The following is a 15,201-nucleotide window of genomic DNA, read 5'->3' on the forward strand; positions in this document are numbered from 1 at the left end:
TTTCATTGGTGCTCAAAAGCCAGCAGAAAAACAAAAGTTCAGGAACAACAGTAAGGAAAGGCCCAGGTGAGCTACCTCTCCTCCGTCAGCACTCAGGTGTGATGACAGCCCGTGTCACTAAAACAAACAAACCTTAACACAGCCATTTGCTGCTGGTCTTTGCTGACATTGTCTGATTTTTTCCCCCACTAGAAAACTTGTGTTTTTTTGTTCATATTAAGTGGAGTAGTGTCAGAAATTGGACAAATAGCATGTGCAAAGGTGAGTAGAAACAGAACATCTTATGTAAAGAAGCGGCACGAGGTTTAAAACGTGTGCTAGTATTTCAGTAACCTGATTGTTTAGACTCAAGTGAGGGCACCAGCTCTCTGAGCCAAAAAAAAAAAAAAAAAGAGAGAGAGAGAGAGAAAGAAAGAAAGAAAGAAACATTAATCGTGTTGTACCTAAGCCAACCCACTAATCAGGAATACAAAATATGGTGCTAAGATATTGAGGCGCTATAGAAATGCCGCCGAATAGTGAACATGAAAGTAAACATTCCGAACTCCCTAACCCTCTCCCACCTAATCTGATGGAGCCACCCAATGCTTACACAAGGGTAAGCGGAGCCGGCTCCCTCAGCTGTCTATCGCAAGCTTTTAAATGGACTTCTATTAAAAACCCAGTTGGAGTATCTCCTGGGATCAGCATGGCGTTCGGTTGCCGGCCGGCCCCAGTGGGCTCAGCCACCCTGCAGCCCGCCACCCCCCACTGTAATGGAAGGCACCACGTGAGAGCCCAGGTCCACCCTGGCTCTGTTTTCAAGGTCTTTCCTGAAAGTTGGCCACATAGATAACCTGGTTTCCATGCTATTTATTGCCTAGGAAGGAGGAAGGGTTGAGCCCAGCCCCTCTGGGATGTGAACTTGTGGTTCCAAGGAGTCTAGGGAATCAAATCTGATGCTTTCAGTACTGAGCTGCCCCATAGAGTGAATCCAACAGTTTTCTCTTAGGACCAAAAAGGGACCTGAATTACAATAGCTCTTTCTTATTTGTGTCCCATTTGTAGAAAAGAAAAAAGAAAAAAAGAAAAGCTTTCTCTACTATTTTAGGACATATTTAACCCATGGCTTTTGCAAATAGTGACTTTTCTACATTAAGAATGAATTCCTTTTAATATTATTTTTATTAACTGAAACATCACTGCACGTGGGACCTCTGTTTACTGGTGGCAAATCCGGTTAACTTCAGAGACCAGTATCACCTCTCTCATCAAAATTGATTAGTCTGCAGGTTAGGGAAGATTATATGGTCAGGTCAGCTGCTCCCCCTCCTCCTTAGCATTCTAGCACAGATAAAATTCAAATGACATTTTTAAGAAAAATGATTGCCTTCTTTTAAAAGATTGTGTTAAAGCTGTGTACAGCATAATGATAACAGCACAAAAGTTTGGTCTCTTTGTATCAGGATTTAACATACTTTGGGTCTTTCGTTTTGGGTGAATTCTGGGCATAGAATTACTTGTAGCTTCATCTATATAGTTAAAGAAATGATGTACTAAGTAGGCAAGACATTATTTTAAAACAGTGGGAAAACTTAACTCTGCAGGTTTTAAAAATAAATCTTTATTTGGTAATGAGTTTTGGAAGACTTGACAATTTCCAACATGTTAAGGGATGTGCTTCTCTGGCCATCATATTCCTTACAAGTATTGAGAAGCATACTTTTACCTGGTTGTGGTCACTACAAAAATGTTTGCAGTGATTTCTCAAGGTTCTGTTACCGTTGTGAAGACTTGTCTGTGAAATCCAGTTCCTCAGGCTTGCTCAGCTTTCATGTGATTGAACATAGCACACCCTGGAAAAGAATATGAGTCAGTTTGGTTCAAGGATTTGGCTGATGTTTTAAAATTATTAGAGAAATTCGGGTGCTGACATACTATGACATATGTGTATTCACGTGCAAAGAATACTTCCTCTTCATTCTACAGAGCTAAAATTTTAGGCTCATTTCTGTCACTTTAAATAAAGTTTCCTTTTTCAGGATTATTTATCATGGTTAGTGGTTGCCATCAGTCATGAAAAGTTAACAAAGACCTATTGGGTTTATCTATAGGCAGCTAAACAAACATATCTCGCTCTTCCGTTATCTTCTTGTTAACAAAGCTCTATCAGGATGTTCTAACCATCAGCATTTACTGCACAGGGGCCCTTTATCTGGCATGATATATAGGGAGCCCATCAATTAGTGTGTGGGTTTGTAGATACCTCCATATATTCATGAGAGTGCTCTTCTGTCGTCTTTCTTCATCACAGACACGTCACACTGTAGTTTCTGGGTGGTGTGACTGCTCACCTCCTTGGCTGTGGCTCATCTGTTGCAGTAGTTAAACTGTCAGAGTGCCTTTGGTCCAGGCAAAGCTGGGGCTCTGAAACAAAGCCAAGCACCAGGGCTGCTATTCTTAACACACACAACTGCATAGGCCAAGGTGCCACATAGCAGTATTGAAAAAACACATAGAGAAACATGAACCTTGGTGTAAATGTAGCCTATGCTTATGCATTTTGCAAAAGTCAAAAGCAGAAACAGCCCTGGCTAGATAGTTCGGTTGGTCTAACCGTTAGAGCATCATCCCAATATGCAAAGATTGCTGGTTTGTTCCCAGGTTAAGGCACATACAGAAACAGATCATTGTTTCTGCCTTTCTCTCTCTCCCTTCCTCATTCTAAAATTAATAACATAAATTTTTTAAATGAAAAAACAAAAAGAAATACAATATGATTACCTGCTTACTTTATACTGACTGAAAATGTTAAGAAAACACTTCAGTTCTGGGTGTGTGGCCGAGGAAAGGGGGAAGCCGATCACCAGAATTGCTTCCTGATTCTATAACTCAACTCCTTCTTATCCCTGCTGCTCCTCTCTTTAAAGGCCATCCTGGTTTCCCAGTACCCTCAGGGGATAACCTGTGGGTTATAAACCCCTGTAGCTTGATTTCCAAGGCTTAACACTGTCGAGTGTCCAACCTCTCACCCTTCTCCCCACTCAGGGTGCACCACATTTCTCACGGTTCGCTGGACTCTCCATGACCTTTCTCCAGCCCTGCCCGGCTGAACTTGCCCATCCTCCTGGAGCACTCTTTGCCCCTGCTCTGTCCCATCGGGTCCTGAATGTCCCAGCATAGCCATGTTGCTATACACGGGAAGCATTCTGTCCTCTGAGTTCATACCACCACCATTGTCATGCTTTTAAAAGAGTATGTATGGCATCTATGATTTATTTGTTTTCTCCTCACTCCACCTGTAGGCGGATAAAGTTTCCTACTTCTTAAGTCTTAGAGCTTAGGGGGGATATAATGTTAAAGGAAGCTGGGAAGGGCGCATGACTATAAATGCTCAGCCCCCCCCCCCCCCGTTGCTATTTTTTCAGCATACCCTGTGATCTAGAAGGAGAGGGGATCCGCAGCACAGTGATGAGAGTAAGGGTTCCTGTCAGACAGGCTGAGTCACCTGACAAAAAGAATAAACCTATCTTACAGGGTGTTCTGAGTATTTAATGAGCATAATCTTGTTTTATTTTATATTTTTTTAGATTTTTATTTATTCATATTTAGATAGAAGGGGCGGGGAGGAGCAGAAAGCATTAACTCCCATATGTGCCTTGAGCGGGCAAGCCCAGGGTTTCAAACCAGTGACTTCAGCGTTCCAGGTCGACGCTTTATCCACTGCACCACCACGGATCAGGCCTAATATTAGAGCATAATCTTGTAACCTGTGTGTTTATGATGGATGTGGTTACTGTTGTTATATAATAACATTGTTATGGCCTTTGGTACAATTATCTAAGCATTCAGTCATCTGGATAAACATTTTCCTAGGACACATTTTCCATCAGTTTGATATCCCCCCATAAAACACAGTGAGGTGATGAGTCTTGTGACATGTGGTGTCCTAAAACACATGAATCACGGGTTTATCAGACCTAAAGTTGGACCTCAGTCAAGATGCCTGGTGGCCACCAGATGGTGGCCCTTAACCACTCTTATTCCCACTTACCTATCAGCTGGTCTCCAACCTGACAGCACATGTGGGCACGTCCCTGGCACCCCATAGATCTGTGGTCTTTCTCTGACACCCCCTCAAATGTCAGTCTTCAACACTTAGAGACCCAGGTCTCCACCGCCCTCCCCACCAACACCCAGGCACCATCCAGTACGACCTTGCTGTGACCCTCTGACCCTTGGCAGGGCAGAGGCTGCGCTCTCAGCCAGTGGGAATCTCCTTTTTAAAAGTAAGGTTAGCCTCCTCCACAAACCCCACTTCTTGTAACTTCTGCTCAGGTCACTGCAGCCCACCCCACACCCACGGTCCTCTCTGCTACCCCAGGCCCAGTTCTCTAGATACCAGTGTCCTAACACCACTTTGGCAAGCCCTTGCTGAAAGGTGAGCTGACTTGAACTTCCTTACTCTAGATTATTTTTTTCTGGGACATTTATAGATCTGGTAAGGAGAGACCCAGGAAAAGCCTGCTGACTTCCTGGGGCAGGGTTCCCTCCCTTTCTCCTCAGGAGCTCCTTTGCCCTAGGGTCCCCATTTCCCCTCAAGTGGGAGCCTGTTAGGGGGCCAGGGGGATCCGCCTCACCAGTTCCTCTGGCGCCTGCACCCCAGCCCAAGCAGGCGATGTCACCCTGGCGGGTGAGCAGAGAGCATCCCTGCGCTCTAGGTATAGGATGGAAGTGGAGGGGGGGGGGGAGTGTTACCATGGAAATAACATTCTCTCTGGAGGACCCCGCCCGCAGGGTCGCGATAGGCAGCGGGGCAATCCCGGACTGGGGAAAAGAGCCTGTTCACCCTCGGAGCCCCTTCCCCAACTTCTCCCCCACTGCATGTCTGTCCCTGCCAGGCCCTGGTCCCCGCCGTTGTCTGCAGAGCATGACTCTGCTCCGCGGCCTGGTCCTGGCTGCCGGGTACTCGCGACAGACCGCGAGGCGGTGGCCTGAAGAGCGCTCCTCCGGGACGCCCGGCGGCCGTGGGTGGGGCAGGCGCGTCGCCCCGGACGTGCGAGCCGGGGGCTCGGGCAGCAGGGGCCGCCGGGGCCGGGGCCGGGCCGGGGGCTCGGGCAGCAGGGGCCGCCGGGGCCGGGGCTGGTGGGGGCCGGGTCTGCCCGGGTCAAGTTCGCAGAGGCCGCGTGGGAGCCGGAGCCTCGGGCCCTAGTGCGTCCATCAATTCCCTAACAAACAAAGCCTGGGGCGCTGAAAGAGAAGGAAAACAAGGAGGTTTGAGAAGGAGGCGAGGAGGGGGCCAGGAGGAAGACGGAGGGAAGCAGAGGCTGCGGCCCCCGATCCCTTCCCGGCTGCCCTGGGCTCCGGCGGCCGTGCAGCTCGAGGACGCAGACGTGTGCCATGTTGGTTTAATACGGACGGCTCAATCTGGCCACGGCTGACCGTCCCGACCTCCGCCCGCCCCGGCCCGGGCCTCCGCCGAGGGAAGATGGGGGCCCAACTTCGCCCGAGCCCGGGCGCCCGGGCGCCCGGCCTGCGGACGGCCGGTCAGCAGCCTGCGCCCCGCGGGCCCTTCACCGGCCCGAGACCCGGAGCTCCCGGCAGGCGGGCGGCTTCTCCGGAGCCCGCTCCACCTCGGGAAGGGCCTCGGCCGGAGCGCGGGGTCCGAGGAAGAGAAGAAGGGCGAGGAGAAGCGAGAAGGGCCGCTGCAGAGGGAGACCCCACAGGGGGCGAGAGGAGGCCGAGCGCGGGGGACCCAGAGGAGGGGCCCCTCGGCCGAGTCCTGGGGGGGCCACGCCTGGGAAGCGGGTCCCCGTCTGCGCCCAGATGCTGTCACTGGCTGGCTCTTTTTATCCTCAAGGTCACAGAAATGGGGTCCGAGGAGACCCCAAAGGCAGACGGGGCGGGGAGACCTCGGCCCCGCGCGGGCGGCATGCGGGCGTGTGACGGCCACGCACCCCGGCGCGGGCACCGCCACACACAGCGGCACCGCGGCAGCCCCGGGACAAGTGCAAACTAGTTTCTGTGTTGGGGGAAAAAAGAGAATAAAAGTTTAATAAACGTGTGCTGCGTCGTGAGTGACTTTGTGACGACCTCTGCGGCTAACGGCCTATGCACGCGGAATAATGGCTCCTCGCGGAGAGGGAATGGCTCAGCGCTATCGTCGTTGCCGCGGTAACCATCGCAGTCCCCATCTAGCCAGAGAGAAATGAGTTATGAAAAGGCTTGAGTGAAGGAGGGATTAACACATGATCCCGGGGACAGTGTGTCAATCAAAGCCGCCTGAGAAATTACCCTGCTCTATCCGAGGGTTTCTCCGGAACCCGGACGCTGGTGCAGTGGGTGCGTGTGTTCTCTCTCTCTTTCTCTCTCTCTTTCTTAATTTGAGAAAGAAGTGGGGAAAGTAGCATCGCGATTCGTTTTCATGACTGCCACTAAGAAGTGACACGGAGGGAAGAAAAAGACCCGCTGAAAGGAGGGTCACTGACCAGGACAGGACAGGGCGGCGCTGCCCACCCTGGGGCGCCGGGAAGCCCCTCTGTGTCCCGCCTCCGCCCCCGGCCCCTCGGCCCCCAGCGCCGCCGCTCGAGAAAGGGGGTGATAGTGGGGGGAACCTGGGTCTCAGCCCTGGAACCTGAGCCTTCGACGCAATCTCTTGCCGGCTGCCTACTGTCTCGACTCAATTGTCGACTCAGGGTTCGCGGAAATAAATCTTTGAGTCTGGGCCCCCCCCTCCCCGCCCCTGTTTTCAGGAACATCTCTGAAATGCCCACGCACGCGCAGACGTCCTCAACTTCCCCCACCTCCCATCACCTCCAGCAAAGAAATCCAGGTTTGAAAAATAAAAGAAAAAAAGACCACCAAAAATTGTTTTCGTTAATCGATTCTTAATTCATTTGGCGCGCAGAGCCTCAGAGCTACCCCATAGTGCCAAAGCTCCCTCTGCGAAGACTTCTGCTTTGGCACTTAAGAATTTTGAAAGAAATCTTAACCCGCCACCCCACCCCACCCCACCTCCCGTTTAAAAAAAAAAAAAAAAAAAAAAAGTCTCCTCTTTTGGAAACACTGAAGAGGCTAAGATCGAGGAAGGACAGCTGGAGAGAGTTGGTGAACTGGGTAAGGGAGGCTGGGCTTCCTCAGACGGTGGCCCCAGGACAGTGGCTATCGCCTCCAGCTGCAGAGCTCTGAGGTGGGGGGCCCTCAGCTCTCGAGCTGAGAAACTTTATGGCTCTCTCTTCTAAGAATCTAAATTGGCACGCGGGCCAGGCTGGGCAGGGGCTCGATCCCCAGGGCACCCAGGGCACACTTCCTATTAACCCCCTTTGCGCCCACAGCCTGCTCCATTTCCCAGCAGGAAGGGACGGCGGCCATCATCTTGTTCCTCAACTAGCAGATGGGAAAACTGAGGCCTTGAGATCATACAACTACTAAAGGTACGCATTGACGAGGCCTGAACGAGAACCCAATTCCTTCACTTCACTTTAGAAAATTGGCCTCATTAAAAAAAAAAAGTTAAAGAAACTTTTCACAAATAGAGAGTTCCTTACTTTACCCTGTGAGGGTGAGGTGGGATGTGAAAGCCTCTCGGCCCATCTGTGTCTGTCTCTCATTCATCCATCCATCCATCCACCCACCCACCCACCCATCCATTCTTTCGCCCTTCCTCCGCCTGCCTCACTCCCCCTCTAGTCCCACACAAATTTCAAGTCCTGAGCGCCCCGCACGGTTAACTAAATCGCCTTGACCCTGGCGCTATTTGATATTTGCCTCCTTGACACTCATTTAGGAGCTCGCAGTAGCAACGCAGACATTGGACAAGTCCAGCCTGAAACCGAAGCCTTATGAAAGGGGGAGATGGGGAGAACCTGATAGCTGGAAACTCGTTTCTCCAAAGGCTTTCGGGACATTTTAGCCCGGCTCCAGGTCCGCGGAGCGCCAGGGCGCCGCCAGTGCGGGTGTAAACGTTAAATGTTAGCTATTTGTTCCAATGATTGGCATGAAAGTCGACTCTTTCTTGTCTTCTTTTTTTCCTCCTTCTCCCTCTTCCCTTTCCTTTCTCTCTCTGCCCCTCCGGATTCCCACAAATACTGATTCAACCAGTGGCTCCTCTAATCCGCCTTCCCTCCCACCCTGCTGCCACCCAAGTCAGAAAACTAACAGAACAATGACAGCCAGGATGAGGAAAGGGGGACACTTTACTGGTTCTGTTCCACTTCTAGATGCAACTTTATTCTCTGCAACGAACTCTCGTCTCCTTTTTCCCTAGTTAGTCCCTTATCTCTTTTTTTTTCTCTCCCCAGCCCCCCCCACGCCGTTTTTCTTTTTCTGATTTTTCTTTCCTTCTTTCTTTTTTTGGGGGGAGGGGCTTATATTTCTTTTAAATGGCGCTGGAGAGAATGAGACGTGTCAGCAGCATATGAGAAATTCAGGTCTGCTGTGCTCTCTATTAAGGAGAGACAAACAGGTGAGCAGATAAGCAAGTCGCCTCGTTTCAGAAGTTCCAGTTTTTGCTTGAGGGAGCACCCCGACAGAGTGTCTTACTCCAAGCCCCAGCAATTACGTCTCCCCAGAAAAAGAGGAAGGGGCCACGTAGTTGGGGGCAGGCAGCTAGCCACACTGCCCCCACCCTGACCAAATTTCCCAAGCCCATTCCTGTATTCTCTACTAACCCGTTTACTTCAGACTCTTCCATTCTGAGGGGCTTGTCCCAACTCTCCCTGCAGTACCCCACCCGCCATACCATAACCTTCCATTTAGTTTATTTCTTCTGTTGCTATCTATAACTTATTCCATCCTAACCCTTTCAAACTCTGATTAGTGAAGCTTTATTATCCTCACTCTTTTCCCCGAAACCTCTCTCTCCTTCCTCCCTCCTTTTTAAAAGATTTGGGAGCCAAGAAGATAAGATATGCAATCCTGTATCTGGAATCCTGTAATATTAAAGATCAAACGTGGGATCAATGGCAGACCAAATGCAGAAAGAAACAAAAGGGGGAGGCTGGGAGATGCTCATCAGCTAATTACAGCTGCAAATATTATGCAAATTTATCTTGGCACAGAAATGGAGAAAGCAAGTTTAAGTGTGGAGATAATGCTGGAAAATTGAATGTTCATCTGGGCATGGGAAATGGCCCAGTAGGCTCCATTGGTCTGTTTCATCTAGGGAAGCACTGGCTTTATACTCCTATCAGGTAATCTGCTCTTCACTGGCTGGGACTGAGAAATTAATATTACTTATAATTGATACTTGAAATTCTTGGAATGATGTGTCCTAAAGAGAAGGAAGAGAGGAGAAGGGAAAGGGGTAAGGGGTAAAGGGGTAAAGAGAAGAAAGAGAGGAGAAGGGAAAGAGGTAAGGGGTAAAGGGGTAAAGAGAAGAAAAAGAGGGAGAAAAGGAGAAAGGAGGGGACATCACACAATATTTAATACAAAATTGGAACTAGACATCTGAAGTCCACTGAGCCCAAAGTGAACTGAAAAACAAAGGGAAATATCCCACAAAATCAAATCACTCTATTTCTCCCCACTTAAAACCTGAAATATCTTTATCATCAAGATTCAAGCTTTCTAAATTTATTATGTGGCTGCCCATTTTGCTTGAGGGTATGAGACAGAATCAGGAATTAAGACTTGAACTACATACAGCTAGGTGGGAACCTGAGGCTATCTCAGGAGAGGAAATCTGAATGGTGAGGACGGTTGGTGAGCAGGACTTTTCAGCAGCTCTAAGCAGAGAATGGGAAGTAGACTTGTCTCCGTAGAACATCCCCTCTGCTTGTGCCCAATGACACTCCCATTTTCTCCATTTTTACTGGCCCATGTTCACTATTCTTCAATCTACTCTGGAACTGTCTGAAAAAATTCTATTGCCAGGAAACAAGCTCTGAATCTTCACATTTCAGCCATAAATGTTCTTAAGTGTAGGGGAGGAAGTAAAACAATAGGAACTGCAGAGAACAGAATTCTTAAAAAAAAAAAAATCAAGTCCTCCTCCCACCTCCCAGTACAAAATCTACTGCAATTTAGAGAAACGTGAAGAATTTCAGATGAGCATTATTCAGGTGCAAGCCATCCAATTACCAAGAAATTATGATCTGACGTCAAGGGGAACAATTGGAAAGCGAATATGTATGAATCTCCTCTCACTGGTTTGCATATTTGCAACGATTGTTTAATCCAAGCGACCAGAAAGTAATCAACAGGCACAAAAAGCTTAAAGAGCAAATTAGCAGTCACTCCTGCCCCTTCTACTTCCTGAAGCCAGGAGGTTGTTAATGTTGCAGCAGAAGAGGGGGGTGGGGGGGTGTCTCAGGGTATAGCCTTGGATTCTGAAATCTCTCCTAAAAGGGGCAGAGTGTTTAGCCTGTTGCGTTTAGATGGCTTTTGTTCCTTTGGTGTTAGGCAAAAGACAAAAGAAACAAAAATGCCAGCTATTGTAACTAATTGACCATTAAATGAGATGTGTGTCTTCTCTCAACTCTAAAATGGAGGGAAGATGCTGAGAGGAGGAGAAGGGGAACGCTCTGAAAGAACAGGAGGATCCACCTACCACTCTACATGTGCTAATAGACAAAACTAGAAGAACTGAACATATACAGTGCATATACTATCTCTATATATATACTTTTCAAAAGGGAGCAATGAATACCGAGAAGAAACTGGAATTGATTTTGATTTTTTTATTTGTTTGTTTATTTCGAAAGAGGCTGAAGTTGACAACAGTCAGGGTGGAAACAGTGTGGCCAGGAGATAGTGAGGGGAAAGGAAATCTCAGAAACATTAACATTACTGGTATCTTTCTATATAAAGATGCAAATGGCATTTTATCTTAACTTGGCTCTGTGCTATAGTCAGTGTTTATGATTAATTATCTCCTTTTCATAAAAATAAATCATGTTAAAAATTAGGATCTTGGTGCTGAAGAGAAACTAAGCACTGGTTTTAGGTCGATCTTGTTAATTTCAGCCTGCAATTGACACACTAATTAAAGAGCAGCTTGGTAAAGCAGGAGCAGGCAAGATTATACCCAGCTCTCTCTCTTTAAAAATCAGATCTACCTTATATTTTCCCCAATTAAAAACTGCAAAAAAGCAGTTTCATTGCCCCAGGATAAAAAATAAGGGCCCCCTTTTCACAACGCTGGCCATCACTTTCTACCATCAGATTCATTGTGATGTATTAGATGCAATAAATTATCCCATGTAACAAAACATTGGGAGCTGAAAGGCAGATAATCTGGAAAGCAGAGATAAGGATTCATTATTCCAAATCATTATGAATCCAACGTTGCCTCTGACTTCTTTCTTAATCAGCTCCTCTGATCCTGGATATGTGAGCAGTACAGATAAGGAAAGAGTCGTTTATAATTCTCCACCTCGTCTAATATTTTAAAATAAAGTCAGAGGCAAGAAAACGCCATAAAACACTGGTGAGCAGGCAAGCGCCGAATGAAAAATCACTTCCATGTTATTATATCCACAGTAAGATTTAATTAAAATTCTCCACGTCCACGTGCTTTATTTTCAGATAGGATTTTTTCCCATCACGTAATAATTGATAGGAATTTGCAAACGGGGCTATTTATTTAGGGTGCCTGGGCGGAATAGGTCTGATTTTTTTTTTTAATTTCCAGTCACTGCTTTGCAAAACTTTCATTTGACACATTCAATGTTCCACACCAACCAGACCCCCATCTCCAGTCCTGCACCACCCACCCACCCCCAATTAGCCTGCAGTTCTCTGACAGGGAAACATAGGCAGAGTCACAACCCTGAAAGTTGAATTTAATAAAAATGTTCTGTTAGAAAAAAATAAAAAATACTAGTGTCCCCATCCCAGACACTGGTTATACCCTCCCAACAACCCCCAACCTACACATTTGTAATAAATTAAATCTCAATGAGTGCGTTTGAAAGATTAGAACTTTTAAGCCAAGGCTAATATTGAGTGTGTGTGCTCATCAAGCAGACAGTGCACTTGAGAGAACTAAACTAATCTGAGAGCACATATAGAAAGACGGAGAATTGACAAAGCAGGTGATGCTGGAAGACCTGCAGGCAGAAGGAAAATTATTACCTGTGTTTTAGGGGGAAAAAAACAGGATGTTGGAAACCCAGAAAAATAAATGTACAGTTCCTCTAACCCTGAATAGAACAACTCTTAAGTGGCCACACATTCTTAGAAAGATTGGAGATTCTGTCAGTGATTATACCTGCCTACAGGGTCTCCTTTTTCTTTATCCAACAGGTGAACTTCATATCTGGGTGGCCATCGCAGAGATCTGGGACACAATGTTTCTATTATCTATTAGTCATTTACTGATCTATCTTCTACCTCCACATGTCTGGTGACTTCCCTTTATACTTAAAATCCAATCAAATGCCTTAGCTTGTAGGATTGTGGCAATGCACCACAGGATTTCAAACAGTGGATGCTGGTGCCAATTAGGCCTGCAAGATTACTTCCAAGAAGAACTTCAAACCAAGCTGGGTCCTGAGGCCCAGGAGCCTCAGAACATTTCTCTACCTGGTCCAGACTCTGAACCCAAGCCCAGGAAGGATGACTGTCTGTCCAGAGTTCAGGGGTTAAAATGCTGGTGGTAGGTGCTCCAGTGAAGGGAAACGAATCAAGAAGGCCAGCATTAGGTTGTGTGGGCCCGGGTGACAACTATAGGCGAGGAACGCCGTCTTGGTGTCCGTTTGTGTGCGGCGGAGAGCTGGGTCCCTGCCTTCTTTCGTGCCCCAAACAAGGACTCTTCAATGGCAAGGTTCACTTTAGATTCCTGAGGTCTTGGGAGTGAAGCTGCCCTGTCCTCTGACTTGTAAGGATAAGGTAGGATCTGAGAACCCTGGGATCTGCTGCCCTTCAGCATTGCACACCGACAGTCGCCCCAGAATAACGGGGCGGTTTTGCTCTTTCACGAACACGTAAATACATACGCACAGAGACCCGAACCGCGAATCAGCGAGCCACAGCAGAAGCTTTTAAAATTCAGAAAGCGACTTGTAACTTCATTACAACATCTTTACGGTGTGGGTGTGCGAGAGCCGGTGTCTACGAATAGCGAATAAATCTTCGGCGGTCTAAGCGACCAGAACCTTCACTTTGTTTACTTCTCAAGACAAATTCTCTACTTTTTTCATCCCACTTCCTCCTTACCATTAAATCTCCCCCAACCTTCTTGGAATAATTCTCTCTTGTATTCCTAATTAGCAGTCCACCTCTAAGTTCATCCAGGTAAGAAATGATCACCGGGCATTTCTTCTCTGAATCTTGCCTGGTTATGACCACAAATCAGTTATACTTCCATTATTTCCTTTTTATTTATTTTTTATTTTTTATAAAGCATAATATCTTTGGTAGCCAGATTTTCTCAAACGAAACCTTCCTTTGCTAGAGGTAGAGTAGGGGTAATAGGGGGGCGCGTGTTTGCCATCGCATTTCTCAGTCCCTCACCAAAGAGTCACTTTAGACCTGGAGACAGACAAGTGCCCGCGTCAGCAGAAAAGGAACGCGGAGAGGTGCCTCCAGACCCCCCGGAACTCGCGGAAGTCGAGGCGCTCGCGTGGACAGGGTGCCCCGGGTGGCCAAGATGCACTGAGGAAAAGGGGTGGGGAGTCAGCCCTGGGTTCCAGAAGGTGCGGGGTGGGAACCTGAGTCTAATGAAAGGGACCAGGGCTTTCCAGTTAGAGAAGGATCCGTGGTGGTGGAAGAAAAGAGGAGGGGGTGGAGATCGGGACCTTCCATCCCGGCTAGCAGCGGGAAGGGGACCTTGGAGAAAGACACAAAGGGCCTCACTTGGTGGCGAGCTGGGTAGGGGTACAGCTAACACCCAGGCCGAAGAGACAACTGTCGCCGTCTGGATGACAGATGACCCCTCTCGGGGCCCAGCGTCCCGTTCCCCACGAGGCAGTGAACGAGGAGGAGCAAGGGGGTCTCGCGACCCTAAAGGGCTCTGGAGTCCCCGCCACCGTCTTCTCGCCACCGGCCGCGGCAGGACCTTTCGCTGCCTCCCTGGCACAGCCCACGCAGCCCCCTGAGATGCGCCAGGGCAACAAGTTCCGTGAAAGCTGTCAAGAGAGCGACCCCCCCCCCCCCACCGCCACACACACCGCCAGAGTACTGGAAACACGCAGCCCCGGGGACCCCGCGCCCTGGGCCGGCGAACTTGGCGCTGCCGCTGGGTGGCGGCGCAGGGCGCGGGAGTGCAGGAGGGCGGGGAGGAGCTGGGCTCGGGCGGAGGTGGGCTCAGGCTCCCTCATAGCAGGGAGCCCCCTTCTCCTGTAAAGGTTGGCAAATGAGAAGCCCCTCTACCCTCACTTCTGGCTTAAACCCGGAACCCGAGGGTCCGTTGAGGCAGAGAGCACAAGGGGCTGTGTGTGTCTAAGTCGAGGGGCTCAGGCGGCCGGGGCCGCAGTCGCAGCCCGGGAGCTCCCTTCCCGTTCGAACCTCAGGCCCCCGGCCTGGCGTCGCTGTACCTGCTCTCCAGACACCGAGCTCCGCCGGCAGCTTTGCTCTCACGCCTCACTCCTTGAGCTGCCCCACTGTCCCTCCTTGGGCCGCCCCACCTCTGCCCCACTCGTTCTGACCTTGCTGACCAATGGCCTCGGTCTCCCTGCAGCCGAGCCACCACTTCTGAGCCCTTCGCACCATTAAGCTGGGCAACTCCTTCCTACGGAACTGGTTCCAACACAGGAAACTTGACTTCTGGCCTGGCAATGGACACTTTTTGTTTTATTTCTCCCCAAAGATCTATTTATTTTTAAAGTCAGCCTCCATATTTTTATTGTATAAATATTGTGAAGGCAAAACGTTACCTGTCAAAACAAATGGACTCTGACCTTTCTACTCCAATGTTTATGGAGGTTCATTTTACCCTTACAGAAATTGATTCAGGACAGATTCCTCCGTGGGTTATTTTGATCTCCCACCAGCAATAGTAGGTGTGGTACAGGAGGGGGGGGGGGCTTTGAAGAGGAGGGCTGGAGTCTGCTGGGTCAGGTGAGTAAACAAATAGGACCATTTCCTTAGACATTTTTTTATCTTCAGAGCGATCTCTGCTTCTCTCTCCCTTATCTCACTCTCCTAAAAGCTAAATTTCCTCTAGAAGTCTTTACGAAAAGAGTTGGGACCCCTATAGAGTCCCTTTCCCAAACCTCTACTTAGTCCCTGCATGCATGTATCTGCCTCTAAATGTTTCCATGCTGGCCATGAGGAGGGCCA

General features: G+C 48.6%; 1 long non-coding RNA gene across 1 annotated transcript; it reads right to left on the bottom strand.

Moving 5' to 3' along the window:
• Positions 1-1,716: 1,716 nt before the first annotated feature.
• Positions 1,717-14,555, bottom strand: LOC136306323 (uncharacterized). Its single transcript, XR_010725632.1, has 3 exons — positions 14,457-14,555; positions 2,246-2,406; positions 1,717-1,835 (listed from the first exon to the last, which is right to left on the bottom strand). It is a non-coding gene; the product is annotated as an uncharacterized lncRNA (long non-coding RNA).
• Positions 14,556-15,201: the final 646 nt, after the last annotated feature.

The sequence above is a fragment of the Saccopteryx bilineata genome, chromosome 5 (assembly GCF_036850765.1).
Source record: "Saccopteryx bilineata isolate mSacBil1 chromosome 5, mSacBil1_pri_phased_curated, whole genome shotgun sequence".
Taxonomy (NCBI): Eukaryota; Metazoa; Chordata; class Mammalia; order Chiroptera; family Emballonuridae; genus Saccopteryx; species Saccopteryx bilineata.